Source organism: Passer domesticus, chromosome 2 (genome assembly GCF_036417665.1).
Source record: "Passer domesticus isolate bPasDom1 chromosome 2, bPasDom1.hap1, whole genome shotgun sequence".
Classification (NCBI taxonomy): Eukaryota; Metazoa; Chordata; class Aves; order Passeriformes; family Passeridae; genus Passer; species Passer domesticus.
The window spans coordinates 38562759-38580766 of NC_087475.1; the positions used below are offsets into that span (position 1 = coordinate 38562759).

Sequence of the window (18008 nt, forward strand, 5' to 3'; positions counted from 1 at the left end):
GGGATGAAATTGGGTTCATCAACACACGTTTTTACTGTGAGAGTTAAACAGGGTTTCTGCTCAAACCTCCTTCATACCAAGCAGGTTCTTCCAAACAAGAGCGTCTCTCTAGGAAGACACTAGAGAGACTGCCTGCACAAGTAGCTCACAGACTTGGCCATCTAAACTTGAGATCAAAATTACACCTTTTCCTCTTACAAGCAGAAAACTAGAAATTCAGGAAAGGCCCTGGGTAACAAGTTGAACACGATTTAGCAAAGCATCCACTGCAGCAACAAAGTCCAAGATCCTTCTACACTGCATTGTACCTTGTCATATACCACTCCCTGATGGAAGTATGTGAAGAGACCAAGACATTTCCAGCAGATGCACAGTGACATGACATGAGGCAGCAGACACAAGCTGCAACCCCAGAAATTCTGACAAAGTACTAGAAAAAATTCACCCTCCGGGAGAAATCAGGCACTCAAACAAATTACACAGAGATGCTGTGGGATGTCCATCATTGGAAATATTTAATTTTTGCCTGGAAAAAAGCCTTGAGCAGCTTGGTCTGACTCCAAAATCAGTCCTATTTTCACCAGGTGGTTAGACTAATTTACTTTACAATGTCCTTTCCAACCTAAATTATTCTATGAGTCTGTCAAAATGACAAAGAACTTAAAGCAGACATTTATTGCATTGACCATGTTTTCATATCAAACTACTGGCAAAACAGAGGCTACAAACATTCACAGAACTAAAACCCCACACAAAAAAGTCTTTGTCTAAAATATTTTTATCACAAAAGAATATAATTTTGCTCAGTTTGGAGAGCAATAACATCTCTAAGAGTTTCCTCAGATGTAAATAGTCAAAGCTGCCTAGAGACCTACTGTTCCTCTCCATTTATAGCCCAAATACATTGCCAACCAAAACTCCTATGTATTAGCCAAAAATGAAACAGACTGAAAAGGCCAGTAAAGGTCACCCAGTAACCCAGACTTGTAGCCAGAGAAATGTGTCTGTGGGTGTGGCACACCATAATTAAAATCTGATTTCCTTACTTTTACACTGATATTGCTTTAACTTGCTTTAAGAGTGCCTTAGTCAATCACCCACATCAAAATGATAGGCATAACAGATGCAAATTTGTACCCAGTAACACATGTTGCTGGTGATTAAAAAACACAGAACAGAAAGTAATGTTAATGAATTCTGCATACCATAAATAGTGAATTACCCTTGCCACTACAAACATCCACAAAGGCAAACCTTAGCAGAAAAGAGTATCAAAGAGAAACAATTAGGATATCCTTTCTAAAGAGGCATTACAAAAGATTGTTCACACAAATCTGTCAGTTACTCTTGACTTCTAACAGCACTGCATGGTCCCAGACTCTGCTCGAGACACTCACTCCTGGCCATAGTCTAAAACTTGCAGCTCTCAGGGAAGGACCACCAGCGTTACATGGCTCATCCCTTCCACACACCTCTTTGCCAGTGCAGGTTCACAGCCTGAAGTGCTCTGGCCACACATTGGATTCCCAAGATGTGAATGTGTCAATAAAATCATCTAAAAAACCACACAACTCCTTGTCAGGGTACACCCTTCTAACACTTGGAACAAATCAGCCTTCAGTATTTAAGCAGTCGTGGCCATTTTGTTGCTTGCAAACCACTGTATAGAAAATCCTCTTAATTTGTGTAATATTGCTGACTTCACCAAGCTTGTATCAATAAATAACTGGGCTTGAGTTCAGGGTATTTATTTACAGTCTCAAGTTTAGGTGTTGAATCCTCTTGCTCTGTCATTGTTGATATCCATACAAACATTTTGGATGTTTGTATCAATGTTTGAAAAATCAAATATACCATTGTTTTTTTCCATTTTAATTAGGTGATCACAATGCTGAAGGACTCAAAGGACATGCAAAGAACACAGGTGCACAGCATTCCCTGAAGAGCATTTTGGCATGAAGTGTTTGCTTAAATTCTTCACCCTTTCATAAAAGTATAATCAAAATACTAGAAATGTTTAAACAGGTTCTTAGTATCCCATCTAAAATTATATGCTTGGGGACAAAGGAGTGAGATTACATTTATATTCACTACAAAGACCCAGTCACAATACTGGTATCTCATGTCAAGTTTGATGACACTACTTCTGCAAAGTTCATGCATGCTGGACACTTGAACATTAGCTAAATGATGACCTGCGATCTGTACACACTCTAATTTCACACAAATTGTCAAGACGCAAACAGAACCCCTGAAAGAAGTTTTAAACGGTGCATGAATTAGTGTTTAAAACACCCCAAAACATTCAAAATCATTTTAATTGCTTCAGAGGATTGTAATACTGTCATAAGACATAGCATCCTTACAGACATCTCAGACAAGTGTTGGCATGAGAGTTAGGAAATAACATACATATGTTCTCATAGTGTATTTACAAAAAATGTAGGGAGAACATATGGTAGACACTATCATGAATGTTACAGGGGGAAAAAAAAGGTGTTGTATGCCCCATTTTCCCTTTCTGATGAGAACTGCAAACATAAGCAACATGAACAGAGTAACACAGCAAGTGGCAAACCATATATTCATGGACCAGAAAATGGCAAGACAACTACCATTCACTCAAATGCCTTTGAAAAGCATTGTGCTACAATGGTTATGGAAGATTAAATTGATTTTTTTTTCTACTGGTTATACATGCAAGGAGTATAATTGTTTTGTTTTGTTTTTTTTTTTAATAGGCATTTGACTGAGTTAGACTGACTGCTCTTCATTCCATGGTACTTCAAGAAACAGATATTCAAGACCATCTTTGCTGCTCAGTAAATTGAATTACATCCTTAGTTTCAATCTGGAAGTTAAATGAAATAAAATCATGGATATTATTCTAGCTTTATGCAATGTTCAATGACAACAATTTGGCTGCATAACTAAATATCAACTATCCTCTAAAAACTGTTCTAATTACTAGTACAGTGTAAATATATTAGCATTGCAACTTTTGGCATTAATTTCTTGTAAAGTTTTCATTATTATGTAGGAAAATCTGAGCCAACTACAAAGACATTTGCTTCAAATTTTTCAAACAAAATTATTTTAAAGTATCATTTTGACATTTTGACGAAAAGCATCCCCTTTTCAGATTAGTTTGCTATTGAAGGTCATGGAAGGGAAAAAAATAATTTGGCCAAAAAAATATCATTTTGATTCTTTAACAAAGTAGTCTGGAATTTTGAAAAAAAAGTGCTTACAGGAGAAAAGAGAACAGAACTGCAAGAGAAGATGGGAGAGAAGTTATAGTCTCTTTTACCCAAATTAAATCCCTAGAGTTTTAATTGCATTTTAAGAAAAATAAACTAAATCCAATTTGCTGTGACTGTTCACAAGTATATGTTTTACAAACTTTTTCATTGTAAGTGCTCCACAAACCAGATTTCACATGAGTTTTGGTAAACATCTGCTTAGAACACATTTTCAGAAATTAAACTTGGGCTAAATAGCAAAAACTGAGGAATGGAGTACAAGAGTGTTCTAGCACAAAAATAAACAGAGAAAAATATTTTTAAAGACTACTTCTATAAGCACAATATAAAGGATTATGTGGCAGGTGCAGACACAGTCTGTCCTATTAAGACTCCTTGAGTGGGATCCATTTGACCAGTTGCAGAGGTCTGAAGCAAGACCCAAGGTTTGAGGGTGATGGGGTTGCCTACAGTCAGAAGAGAAAACAATCTCTTTCGGGCACAATTCATCTCATACTAATTTCAATGCCTAAACTGTTCTTCATTACCTCAGCTGTTAGTGGGAGGTGCTGCTGAGGCTCCTCTGCCACAGCTGTCAAAGAGATGTCAAAGGTTTGTTAATTTATTTTCAGGGTCTCAAACACTCATTGCAGTTTCCAGGACGATTTCCTGGCCTGCAGTCCTTTTTCCTATGACCCACTCCACCCAATCTTGTGGAAAGACCAATGTTGAGGTTAAAAAGAGCAGAGTTTCCATTTCTGATCATTTACAGGTGACTGATGGCAAAGTCAGTTGACTTTCCTGCTCAGTACAGGTCACTGAGGCCACTGCTGTCAATCCTGAGCTGTTCCAAAGCAAGAATTGTGTCCTTTTTATCAGGAATATGTGAAATGTCTGATTTATTGTACATCAGAGAAATATCTCTGCAGGTCAATGGATTTCTGTATGAAAAATCCCTCTGATAAGAGGTTAAAAAATAATATGTGACATTGAAAAAAATTTGCTTGTGTGTGTGTGCGTATATATAGATATATATTCCAATCTACACTGACTTGGAAATAAAAACAGCATAAGAAACAAGAACTATATAGTCTAAGGGTAGCAATTTGTAAGACACTTTTGCTGTCCATTACCCCATTTCAAAATACTGACATCTCTTGATATGCTAAAAATAAAAATTAATAAATCTCTACAAGGAGAAATAAATCAAAAGTACTTGAGACAGCACGTGACCAAACAAACAAAAAAACAAACCAAAACAAACAAACAAACAAAACCAAAACAAAACCAAAAAAACTCACAAAAAAAAACCCAAAACACTTAAAGTACACCTGTTTTTCATGTGAAAAGAAAAAGAGAACAATCCAGTGGTCAGCATTATGTAGATTTGATGCTGACCAGAGCTCTGAAGCTTTGCATACTGTTATGTAAATATTTTTGCAAATTTTTAATTTCTGCTATGTAAACAGAATCTGTTTCTAGAAACTTAAATCAAGCAATAACAAAATGTTAGACTTGCAGTATAATCATAACTAACAACCACACAGAGAAGAAAATTATCTTTATGAAAACTGACATAAGGCTTCTTTTTAGATAAGTACTTCATAGGTCCAAAAATTATTAGTTACACTTTAAACAGATAGTTATTACTAAAACACCACGTCTTTATTAATATGTTCTTAATTTTGTCATTTGACCAGCATAATTTTGGGGTTATTGTTGTTACTATTGTTATTATTATTGTCACATATAAAAGTGTTTTGTACCATTTGAATAATTTTCTTTCTTCTAAGACATTCGGGCTCTACTCAGTACAGCCTGATCAGTTAAGATAACCAAAGCTTATTATTTTTCCTAGAATTCTGCTTCCATTATCATAAGAAATGAAATTATGTGCCCTGTCAGTAACAGTTAAATAAGAGTACAAGATTGCCTACTTATGTGTTACATAGTTTACTGCAATGACATTAGGAAAACCCAAAGAAAAGGTAGCTGTAATTTTTGCCCAAATCAGAAGCTTTTCACTCAAAAAGTACCACTGACAGCAAAAGATTGTATGGCAAATTAAGCTGGGACCTAACAGAAGGTTTGCATCAGGAGACCTGAAGTTTTTCTAGTTGAAAGAGTGGCTGCACAGCATTTTTAAATCACTGCAATGATTTAAAGAAATTTGAAAAATACCCTGGTAAATACACACTGCTGCATAACAAATGATGTCTACAGTCTTAAATTGGACATTCTGAAAACTCATTCCATGGAAAAGCTCAAAGTTTTTGTTTCCACACGTGCATCTACAACTCTCACATACTCTCACCACAAAAATATTTATAAATAAGCCCACTTTATTCATATTTGGATGCAAAATCCCAGATATTTATTCCTGAGCATCAGCTCAAGCTTCCAAAATCTGAGTTCAAATAGAGTTTTTTCTGCCCCTTGAGGAAGGAGCAAACCCTGCTTTACAGATTTAACTCGACAACTGTAACAACTGCAAAGGATGGGAGCTCTGCACGAAACAGGCAGTCGTGTGCCTCCTCATCCCACAAAGTGAGCATCAAACTGAGAGTAACTGCAGACTGGTTGGAAAAGGTACAGTGTGGCACCTTCCTTCACACCCCTCAGAAATCAGCTTTCAGCTGGAGGAACTTGTGCTGATAAAGCATCATGCACCCGTCAGCAGCTCTGGTGGTCTCCTCTGCTTCTTTTCCACCTTGTCTATGACTATCCTTGAGAGTAAAAGGCTGTTGAAAAGCCATTATGCCCAAAAAGGGGGATGGTTATTACCTTTCACATTCCATCCTCAGGCTATACTGCTTAACATTTCTGCTGTGGCTGTTTGGGAAAGTAGCACCATTTCCATCTGTTATACTTTCTTGCCCTCTGCTGGAAAAAATATCAACTGAATGTGCAGAACTGAACTTTTAAAACTGATTTCTCAATCAATTGTGAAAACAACTGTTTTTTTTTCACACAGTCTTTCAGCAAAACACTCATGAAAATACTAAAAAATATTTAATTTCTTTTTAAAACTATCTGATTCCTAACAATTAATCTTACTTCAGAATCAGACCAAGGCATTGAAAGTGACATCCTGTCCCCAAAATATACTGTCTTCAATATACAAGGGGAAAGTTGATAGGAGTGAAGAAAAAACACATATGACAAGGTTCAGGAACGAGTAATTTGATTGTATTTTTCAAAAACATAGATGAAATGCAGGTGCTGGTGTTAGATGGGAATGCAGGGCAACAGTATTTTCTGCTTTAGTGTAATGCATTTGTGATGTTTGAAGTGAATAGGTGGGTAGCAGGTTTAAATCCATTTTCAGTAAATAGCATACATATGTTTCCTTACTCACAATAAAATAAGTCTTCATAACAGGAACAAAATTACCTCACTGCTGTTACACCATTACTACATGGGCATATTCAAGAGCATATTCGGAACTTCTGAGAGAGGATTTTGCTTCTGCATATTATGCCTTCAAAACTTCAGGCTTCCAATTTTCTCCTAACACTTACAGTTTCCCGTGAATAGCAGTTGGAAAAGCAGTCAGGTTTATCGGCTGTATTGTCACCATTCTCCTTTTCATCAAAGAGCAGCTATGGTGGATTAAAAAAGTAGTGTCACCATGTCACAAAGAAGGAAGGATTGCTCTTTGTTAAGTATGCCACTGGGAAAGACCTCTCTGGCGCTTAATGCCTCTTCAGGCCTTTCAGACAGTCAGTAGTTCCCTCCTGTGAGCCATGAACCTTTGCAGAAAGTCTTTCTGTCATAAGTAACCTTCTGCTTTCTATTTAGTGACCTTAATCTTCAAGACGACAGGGTATTTCCATGGCATGGAGAGTTTCCCTTACACACCCTTACCCAGCATGTAACAGCTCACATGAATAAGCATATCATACTAAGGAAAATGGAAATTTTCTTTTTTCAGTGAATACTTTCAAAGACCAGGTCTCTGCCTGATATCACAAAAAGTAGTAGTCTCTGCTTGGATAAAACAGATGGAAAATGGATGTGAGAATTACTCATGTTCCTCTTCAGCTGCAGTCATGTTCAGTTTCACATTGTCAGTCCTTTTGCAGTGACTGATTTCAGTTATCATGTTATATTTTTCTTCAATATCCACAAATTCCGAATAATGTTTCATAATGTGAACGAGATTTATAAGGATTTGTTTAGGGAACTACCACTTTTCACTCTCAGTACAGAGAGCATCTTCATTCCTGTTCATACCCTTAACCATAACCACAACATCTTTTTACTCACAGTAAGGGTCAAGTTCTTTTAAATTTTAAAAGCATTATAAGAGCTGGAAACTAAAATTAGATTCAGCAAAATTTAGTCAGTAAGTTTTCAGCAGACTGTTGAAGGACTCCAGACTACAGATTAAGAAAAATTGATTCAAACTGCATTTGTACAGATTTATACATAGGCATAGTTTATAAATACTTCTATAGAATGACACCAACCATGACATCTTCTGTCGGTGTCATTTTGCCAAAACAGTTGCAGAAATATACCTTCCTTTTGCCTAAATATTGTTCAAATAAAACCCCAAAAACATCGGAGATAATATATTTGTAATCTGGTATGGCTCAGGGAATAAGTAATGGCATGCAGAGCTTTTCATTTCAAGAACGTAAATTCAGGTTCTGCCCAAGACACAAGAGGTCTGAAAGCCCTTTTGTGACTCCTATAACCCATTTAAAATGAGTTCATTTTCAAAATTCAATTACTTTGCTTTCTTTTCCAAATCCAGGGAATGTGTTCACATCACAAATAACATCAGCATAGAAGACAATCTTCTTAAAGTTTTTAGTAGAAAGATCAATGATTTGATGGGATTAAAGAGCAAGTATCCTCATTTGACTGAGATTTTCCTCCTTTATCAGGACACCAAGGCACAGAAGTTCTCTTGAGTAGTTTCTCCAGAATGGTCAACCTCTTACAGGGTCCTATTGCCTACAGAATGGCAAATTAAGGCTCTCAGTAAAATGTCATGATTTGACTATTCAGTTGATTTCAGAAAGAAGTCAGTGGGAAAAGGAACAAATGCCATTTTGAGCTAGAGCTCTGTCACACCAAACATCAAACAGAACTGCCATGTGGTCATATTGCCTCCTTTTTGACACACACTGCATGCAAACAGTATTGTGGACATCTCAGAATGTGGGTAAAGGCTCCTGTGACTACAGCTAATGCAGTGGAAACCAGGGGTAATCAAAAGGGATTTTATGGAGGAGAAGCTATGGTTCCCAGTTACTTGATACCTCTCAAAAGGAAAGAGGAGATGAAGCCCTTGAAATCCACCTGAAAATTTTACCTCCATTTCTCATCTCTCATTTCTCATTTTGTGAAATAATATTTCACCAAAAAAAAAAAATCTTAATTAGATTGGCCAGTTTACATATAAATTCTCCACATGAGAACACTCCAAATTCCAAAAGGGACTTCCTGCCAATACCAGCAATTACTACAGAACAAAATATAGCACTCCAGAATCAATCTGCAACAGAAACTCTAGACTTTTGGTGTGTGACAATGCCATTAGTAATAATTTTGTTTCAGGGGTTTTTTTTGTAAAAGTTTAGCTCATCAATCAGTTCTATTCTTACAGTAATTCTTTTCGCAAGCAATAACTGGATGCTGAATGTAATACCTTTTTCAAAAGCAAACAAATTAGCATTTGCTTTGCTTCACTTTTCCTTATCCTGTGGCAGAGGACAATTCACAGCGTAATGTAGTCAGATCAGTAGTAAGTACCTGCAGCTAAACATAGATTTGGGCAGTGGGACCGATCTCCTTTTTTTTTTTATGTTTCTGATTTTTCTTCAACATGTGTTGACATCAATACTACTTGCCCCTGTACCAATCAGCAGCGCCTTGTGAGTTTCCTGCACTTTCCTGCTCTTGTTTTGGCAAATAAGCAGTATTTCCTTAGTGAGACAGGGTTTTTTTCCCAAAGTCTTACTCTATCTAACAGGAATGGAAAACAGTGTTTCACAGGTGTTTTCCAAATTCCCACAGGGAGTTGTTTTATGATTTGTATGGTAATGATTTATGGGTATGTCTAAAATATACGCAAAAAAATAATAGTTGCAAACTACGTTATCTAACTCAAGAGGGTAATAAAGATAAACTCAGTTTTAATGGAGATTTGACACTTTTTTTAGGCATGACTCCAAGAGTTAACTGTCATTACTGACTTTAAACCGAAGTTTAAAGTCAAGTGAAGAGGGAACTTTGTCTTTCAATGCAAGGTACACTCAAATTCTCAGAACTATCCTTCCTTAATGCATTTTTTCCCTTAAGGTCAGATGGAAGAAAAGGGGAGAATCTGCCCGTTAAAAGCATCTCACCAAATACAGATGGCCTGAAAACATCATCTGGGATTCACCTCCTCTTTGTGAGGACACCCTGCAGTACCAAGCACCTTTAAGGTATCAAAGGAGAGTGCTTTTACCCACATTATACAATCAAGAACTCTAGATGTCATTTTTACCTTGAATCTTTAATATTTTCTCTAATTTTAGTTACTTCTAATGGGTAAGTTATAGAGTCTGTCAAAAAGTTCTACAGAAAGTTCTCTTCTACAGATATTTTCCAGTGCAGGTCCTGCAGTCAACCCACAGCAACATTAGCCAACATGCAATTTCAGGTTCTTCAGTGAAACTACTATATTTTTCAATTAGTTTCACTATTATCATCAAGAAACTGCAGCTTTGCATCCTTTCTGTTATGTGATCTGCTTTATCTACACCATCAGGGAGAGGATCAACTGGATCTGGTGAAATGAGCCAGGATCTGAAGTGGTGGACCTCCCGCAGGCAGGGAAGAGCCCCCCCCTGAGAAAGCACAACCCCCAGCACCTGCACAGGGTCAGGACAGCAAAGGTGAAGTGACCTGGATGAGGCTGGAAGTGAGTCAGATTTCAAGTCCATCCAGGAAGTCTTGTCAATAAATTGAGAAATGACACAGAGGCACATCCTTCCTCACCTAATGCTCCACGACAGATGAGGAAACGGGGATTGTATGAGCCCACAGGGGTTAGAAATGTGCAATGTCTCTGCTTGCTGCTGAAACAACAGGTGCACACTGAATTTGTAAAGGTCTGGGAAAGCCCACAACACAGTAAGGATGAGAGCCAATGCTGGATAATGGAGAAGAAGACATGGTTGTTCCACCAGACGAAAGAACACAGCTTCGAGACTGGTATCTCATTGTAATCCATCTAACACCAGAGTAAATCATTTTCCAGAGGACCTATAATATTAAAGGTGATTACCTTTTAACTTTCAAATGAGAAAAATGCAGAACTGAGGAAGAAAGGGGATCACCAAATATGAGAACACAGACTGACTTGGATTAGTCAATAAGAATGTTATGCCTTTCTAAGGATTTGAGTATCCATTTATTTTTTTCCTACCATTTAATTTTTTTCTTCTATTCAGAAGCACACCAACTTTGTTCCCCTTCCACTCTGATTTAAATTTGACCCTCAGCAGTGCAACCCTGATGTAAGATCCTTATCTGTGAAGTAAATGCAGCAGAACTGTGCCCACACAAGTTCTCAATCACTGTCTAATCCCAGCCTGCAGCAAATCACCCTGACTCTGACTCCACTGCTACCCCAGGGGAATTCCAGGACAGGTACACAGACTGAGAGCAGAGGTGTGGCAGGAGGCAAAGGTGGATTGAAACCTATCCTGCATTCTGAAATAAAGAATTCATTTTAAGTGGAAATAGATTTGTTCTTTCTTCCATATGTGCTATATAACTATTCTGTGGTGTCACGTCTGTAGTGACTCACAGTACAAGAAAACTTTGTTTGCAGATCTCCTTGTGGACATGGTTACTTTTATTGGAACAAAGAATTTGAATGTGGATCATTATGACTTATGTTTAAAATAGAATGAATGTTATTTGAGTCGCTTTCAAATTAGCATGATTGTTTAAAAATATATGAAGTGCTTCACTGAATTTTAATCTCTCTACTGCAAAAACAATTTTAAAAGATTACAGGCTTGAACATTTTTAGAAGGATGTAATCATACTAGCTAAAACATAAATTTCACACACCACAATAATTTTTAATCATTCTGCAGTGCACATAGACAGCATTCAAATGTCTCTTTCAAATGTCAAAATAAAATTAATATTTATTACCATACCTCTGAACTACTACATTTACAAAACTGAAGCTCAGGACATTTTCTACTAAGCCATTTAAGCCATTTTGTATGTTCTCAGTTAAACACATTTTCTAGAGCTATTACTCTGCCCGAGGGACTCACAGGATTTCTGAAGCACTTTATAGCTTTTTTGACTACATTCTTCAGGAAAAATCACTCAGGTCAAGGCAGGAAGAGGATTCCAATTTCAGAGGTGGTTTTCAATGTTGGTAGCTTGCTGTAAATAAATCTGAGAGAATAATTGACATTGCTGAACCTTACACACACACAAAACTGAGTAAAAATATAAAATTAAACACAGAAAAGTCATATTTGTATTAAAATCTTTGACTTTGACACCTCCAGGGCGCTGAAAATCTTCAAAGGGTCAGGACTGCATCTGTAATAACTGGAAGACTGCAAGAGGGTAGAATAAAAGCCAGGTCCTTCATATCTCCTAGTCTGGGGAAAATAATAGCTCAAGAGGAAAACTCCATGGGCTCAGGCCTACCTGGAAAAGTATAAAAAAGGATCTTGCCAGAGAGAGGAAAGCATTGTTCCCAGTCCCTACTGCAAACTAAACTTTGGGGAGTTTTTTAATTGGGTCCCCGACTTCACAGACATAGGACATGGAAAGGGACTGGGTCCATGTGCATTTATCTCTGCAGCTCTTTTGCATGGTACCCTCACTGTTAAGGGGATTGCAACAGAGCCTATCTATCCAGAGAGATGTGCAAAAGATTTTGTGTATCCATAACAACCTCTGTGCTGAGTTTCTTCAACCTCCTAAGATTTTTTGGCTGTCTTCACACTCTCCAGGCATTTAGGAGATTTCAGAAAGGTAAACCAGTCCATTTTTGATACTAGTCCTGTGTCATGTGGAAAGAAAAAACGAGCAGATCCATTCTCATCTGCTCTCCTGAATCACTTTGCTGGCTTTGAAAAATCCTACCTTTCCCACAAAAACATTACCCAACAAAGATCTTGTTGTCAAGCAGCACGCACCAAAAAAAATCCAAATGTATAGCATAATTTTTTGCTACTGCCCATAAAACACACCTGGCTTTAGGTCTCTGAGATAGCAAACAATTCATTCAAAGAGTGAAATTGTAGGTACTGCTGCCATGGTGCACCAGGAAGAAACAGGAGAAGAAAGCTCCTTTTAACTGTTTTGAGTTCAGCTAAATGACAGTTGCTATCTTGTTGGTCATCACAGAACATTGTCTGCCAGAAGTTTGTACTATCCTATACTAGTTTGTACAGAGTTTTGTAGGACCCCTTAACACCTCACAACACCAGTACTTGGGGGTAATGGCTGCCTTTTACAGCTATAGCAAGACCCTGACATTTATTATATTCACCCTCCACCTCTGAGGCTGTTACACTGTTTGATTTGGGATATAGACAAAGTTGATATAAAAATGGTGAATTAATAATTTGCTAACGGTACTTGTGTTCATTTTGAGTTTTTCTTCTATGAACATGAAGTTTAAATTAATATGACTAGAGCGACTGTTCTCTGAGATCATGGCACCCATAAACACCAGCTGCCTCACTGGAAGCAGAGTTGTTCTTGTCCAGTGTGGCAGCTTGTCCAGTGTGACAGTAGAAACAAGTAACTGCTCAAGGTGTCATGTTGGGCTGAAAAAACCTCCTCTGTCCCTCCATGAATGTTGATAGTGTAATTCTTGCACATGTGTTTAGGAAAAGAATGCTCCTCTGAATTTATTCTGGCAATGATTCTGTATAGAAAAGATGTTCAAGAAAGTCCCTCACCTGCAAAATGGTTATGGAACTTGTCCTGTTGGCACGGAGTGATCTTGCTCATGAAGCTCCTGGCAAACAAGCAGCCCCCTTCCTCTGTAATTATACAAGTATGCAAAACCACCATACCAAACCCCCCAGAAATCTCTGCTGCTTCCCTGATGTCAGCATGAGGTGCCAAGAGCCATAATTAACTTTTGATTGAACTTTGATCAGTCTGAATGAATACAGCCTGTGGGCAGTGCCTGGGCTGGGAGCTCTGCCAAACCGTCAAGTGCCTACAGGGAAGAGAAGCACAACCTGAAGGTTGTTCCTGTCCTCATGTCATCTCCCCAGGTATTTGCTGCCCTCCCTGTTAAAGGCATTAGGCTGAGCTAGTTTTTGACCTTGCCTGGTGTAGTTTCTCTTTCTTTCTTCGTACGTTAATAAGAATTTGTTAAAAACCCTGATGACATCCGAGCAAAGTAGATCAAAGAATTGACAAGTCGCAGCAGAAAAAGGGAATTCCCTTGCCTCAAAACTGATCCCCACCCAAAACTGTCCTATTCTTCAGAGTTAAATCCAGCAAAGTTTGGGCTCCCATGACATAAATACAGGCTGTGTCAAGAGGGACATAGGCTAGAAATGACTGCTCCTGGTCTTTTGCAGCAACTCAGTAACATCAGTAAGAAATTGGATTGGAAACCTGACAGGGAAAAACTGCATCTTGTATTTCTTCTGTTAAACATGGTATATTATTAGTGTTATGCTAATTTAGGTCACCTAAATGGGCTCTGCGTAATTTAGTAAATTTAATTACTTAATAAAAGATTGGATTTGGCAGGGTGTCAGGGAGACAGAGAGTGATTGACTGATACCCAGGGACACAACACTCTCTAGAGTGGAGAGACCCCATCTTAGGGTTATGATTCCGAAGTAGCTTTGTTAAACAAAGACATGGCTTTTGGCAGTAGACATTCCTGGTTTCAGATTCAAGGTCCCAAGTTCAGCCTCTTCTCTCAGTGATCTTCCCAGGGGTGTTCTGTTACACACTGACAAAGAAGTGCATAAGCTGAATAAATCATTAATTAAAAAACACTTGTTCAGCTCTATGCAGATGCAATGCCTCTCTCCCTTAGGGCAAATGTCTTACTCTCAAATCAATCCAAAGTGCCAGAAGAAGAGGATGATAGTTTCACTTACCAGTAGGCCAGTTCAAGAAGAGTGAATGTGGCTAATTAAATATGCAATGCTTAAAAAAAAAAAATCTTGTGTCACTAACTCCTACTTTGAAAAAAATAAAAGCAACATACAAACAAATAAAAGACGCAGTGAGGCAGGAAGGCTATTTTAAATATTCAGAGATGCAACTTGTCTATATTTGTTTTTCATTTGTCTATATAGACACTTTGCCCTTGAAAAACAATTATGACAAATGCAACAACACAGTAAATATTGTTGTTGTTGTTCATATATGTAATTGCAAAAGCATATGGAAAAGGAAGAGTTAGTTTACTTAATGCAATCTCCCTCTTCAAGTCATCTTGAAGATTCTTCTTTTTGTTTGGCTTTTATACAGGCTTTTATAGACAAAAAGCCAGATATTGTGGCCAAAGCCACACAAGGCAATACAATGTCAGCAGTCAATGTACATCAACTATTCCATTACTGTAAAGTAGTAGCTGGTTTTTATCCTTCAGCTGCTTGTCAACACTTCACTGCTGGGACAGGTTTCTTTTAACCAAATGTAGATGCTTTTATATGTGCTGGCCATCTCAAACTCCCTTTGAACTTACAAAAAAGGAAAGGCCCTTTCAGGACACACATCCTTCCAGTTCCAATTTACTAAACATGTAGGTCTTTATTGCTGAGTCAGAACGTCTACTTCTAAAATCAGTGCACTGTCCCTTCAATAGGGGAATATGGCCACCTCCTGCCTGGATCACACCCAGAGAAGTCTCTTCTCTGTTGATTAGGGTGAATGGGAAATAATAGTTATGTCCATAGTGGACTTCCCACACTCCTGTTTTTTTATAATATTTACTGATTAATTGCTGGATTGTTCACCTAAAAGAATTAAGGGCTTGCTCCTGAAGAATTTTGTCCATTTAGCAGAGGAATGTCATACAATTTGCTGAAAAATAAGATAATTTTCTTTACATTCAGAAAATATGTTTGCCTTTTCTATTTTGATTTGGAATTAAAATAGAATTTGGGGTGGCTGCATGAAACACATTCTCTGATTTGTTTGTATTTTAAAATTCTGTGTCTCAGTTTCTGAAATTCCACTTGAATTTTATTTTAGTTCCTCTGTAATGAATTTTTACTGTTCTACTTAAGGTCATGCCATGTCAACAGAAGTTCATATAGCACCAAGACTGAACTGATAACCTTGACGTATTGCCTTCACACAAAACCTTTCTGCCATTAGTATACAGTAATCATAATTACATTTTAAAACTTCAAACTCTAAAAGGTGTGCCAATTTAAATAGACTAACATTAAATTTTATTTAATATTACAAGTTTTAAACAGAATTTTGTGAGTGTCTAAAGAGATAGAAGTGTCACATATCAGCAAATTTGAATTCAGAGCCCTGTGCTTTCACTTGTCATTATATTGTACCCAAGAGAGAGGTGAGCAGTTAAGCATTTGACTAATTGAAAACTGTTATTTTATTCTCTTTATGCTTGACTTCTTTCTTTGCTCCTTCTTCTTTCTCCTCTTGTTCCTGTTTGTTGTGTTTGAAATGGACTGAGGATCTTCACAGAAAGTCACTTAAATGAAATACTCCTGGCTGAGCAATCACTTCTAAAGTCCTTGTTGCCTTCATACAGTGCAATCACTTCATAAAGTCCTTGGTGCCTTCATACCTACCTCCTTTTTCCTGTATAAAATCACAAACTTCAAAGGAATCTTTCATATACAGATCATGACCTACCTACATGGTATTAGTTTGTTGTACTATGATCTAAGACCTTTGAACCTGTAAAATCATTTGAGGGCATGTTGAAGTGAAGTGTGGCTGCCCTGTAGCTTTGGCAATGGCAAATGCACAGCGTTCTGGAAAATACTCAGAGGCATTCAGAAAACAGTAAATTATAAGGAATACCTGTACAAGAGTTGTGGGATGGAAATTTCTAGTTCAATTAACTGTGTGGTTTTATTACACACATTAACTGTTATACACACTCTTCTACGACTACAAGACACACAAAACCCAAACAAATAAACTTCACCTTGAACCTGAATGTTCATGGCAAGCAAGTATGTGCATTGAACTGAGACTGAAAGTACTGAAGTGAAAGAAAAATTTTGTTGCTGTTTAAATTAAATATGAAAAGCAAATTGTCAGTAAAAGATACAGAAAGGGTAAAAAAACCAAAATCTAGCTGGCAGACAGACATATGCCTCGTTTCTAGACAGATGATTCTGCTGTGTCTCATTTTTATATTGGATTCCTGTCTAGACCTCAGACAAGAGGCTTGCTGATTACCCATTTTGGAACAAATTAGGAGATGAAGTTCATTGTGCTACAAAAAAGATTTTATTTGTGGCAATGCAGCTGGCTAAGAGCAAATTAGTCTGAGGCACTATACAGGCCATTCTATCTTCCTAAAATTTCAGTCCATAATAAGTGCCTATTTCCCCAGAAGTTTTCTAATCTTCAGTTTACTCTACAAAGCTAATAAATAATAATTATTTATAATAATAAATATATTTCATATATTTATAATTATAATATTATTATTTTAAAATAATAAATAATAAGGCCTAAATTGGTCATCCAAAAGTTTTTGCCTGACATCTGAAAGTTTTTTGTCCTTCATGGAATACTATGCAACATGTTTTAAGTCCACAGATCTTTAGGAACTGAAAAGCAACAAGCCATTCCTTGAAAGACTAGAAGTTTTCTCCCTCTCCAGCTGATAGATTATTGCAAGATTTGTCTGGTGACATTTCTTTTGCAAATTCTAACAGCTTTCTCTGGATTTTTTTTTCACCCACCAGTAATAAGAATGTAATAATATCTGCACATATTTATCCTTAATTGTTGGACAAAAGCCTGAAATCAACAGAAGAGAGACTGGCATACTTCATACAGTCATTCTCACACACATCACATACCACAACAGACAGAAGAGTGTATTTTTAATGCAGTGACCAGAAATATTCAAAATAATTAACAACGTTTTCTTGTATTCCTCCTAGATATAATTGTTTTTTGTACAAACTCTTCAGCAAATTTAATAGATTGGTTAAGCAACACCTGAACCATGCAAGTGGATGACATATTTCTGGATTCCTCCTCAGCACCAATAATATACAGCTAATGCATCACATTCAGTAAAATGGCTTTAAGTGATAACAGGTGTTTAGCATAATGGAAACTGCTGCTAGTTGGTCAACACATAAATTAATTTTGTTATTTACAGAACCAGATGGTCAATTCTGGAGTACCAGCATGGGTAACATTAATAAGCCTCCTTGCTGCAGAACATGATGTCTCATCTGTAGCTTCACCAGTTTCTAATTCCAGCTACTATGTGAATTGCAAGAGTACCCCTCTGACAGAAAGATTAACTGACTTACTCTGTGCCCAAGAATACTACACCATATATTATCATGTAAAAGTGGCTAAAGGTCATACAAATGAGCTTCATGACATATTAAGAGAAGCGGTAAGAAACAATAACATTCTGCTTTTTCACTTTTTTTTTTACTCTGTACTGCTTAAAGTGTCAGTATGATTTTATATAATTTTCTATCTGCTTCCTTTCTTTCTTACATCAATGATTTGGTGTTGTAGAAAATGCAATTTAGCTACAGGGTTCAACTGATAAGCCAT

At 37.2% G+C, this 18008-nt stretch overlaps 1 long non-coding RNA gene across 2 annotated transcripts; it reads left to right on the top strand.

Annotated features, from left to right (window-relative positions):
- The first annotated feature begins 6942 nt into the window (after window positions 1-6942).
- Window positions 6943-10138, top strand: LOC135295336 (uncharacterized). 2 transcript variants are annotated; one of them, XR_010357394.1, is made up of 3 exons: window positions 6943-6981; window positions 9558-9685; window positions 10012-10138. It is a non-coding gene; the product is annotated as an uncharacterized LOC135295336 (long non-coding RNA). The 2 variants fall into 2 exon arrangements; XR_010357393.1 differs by having other exon boundaries at window positions 6975-7020.
- The last annotated feature ends 7870 nt before the right edge of the window (window positions 10139-18008 follow it).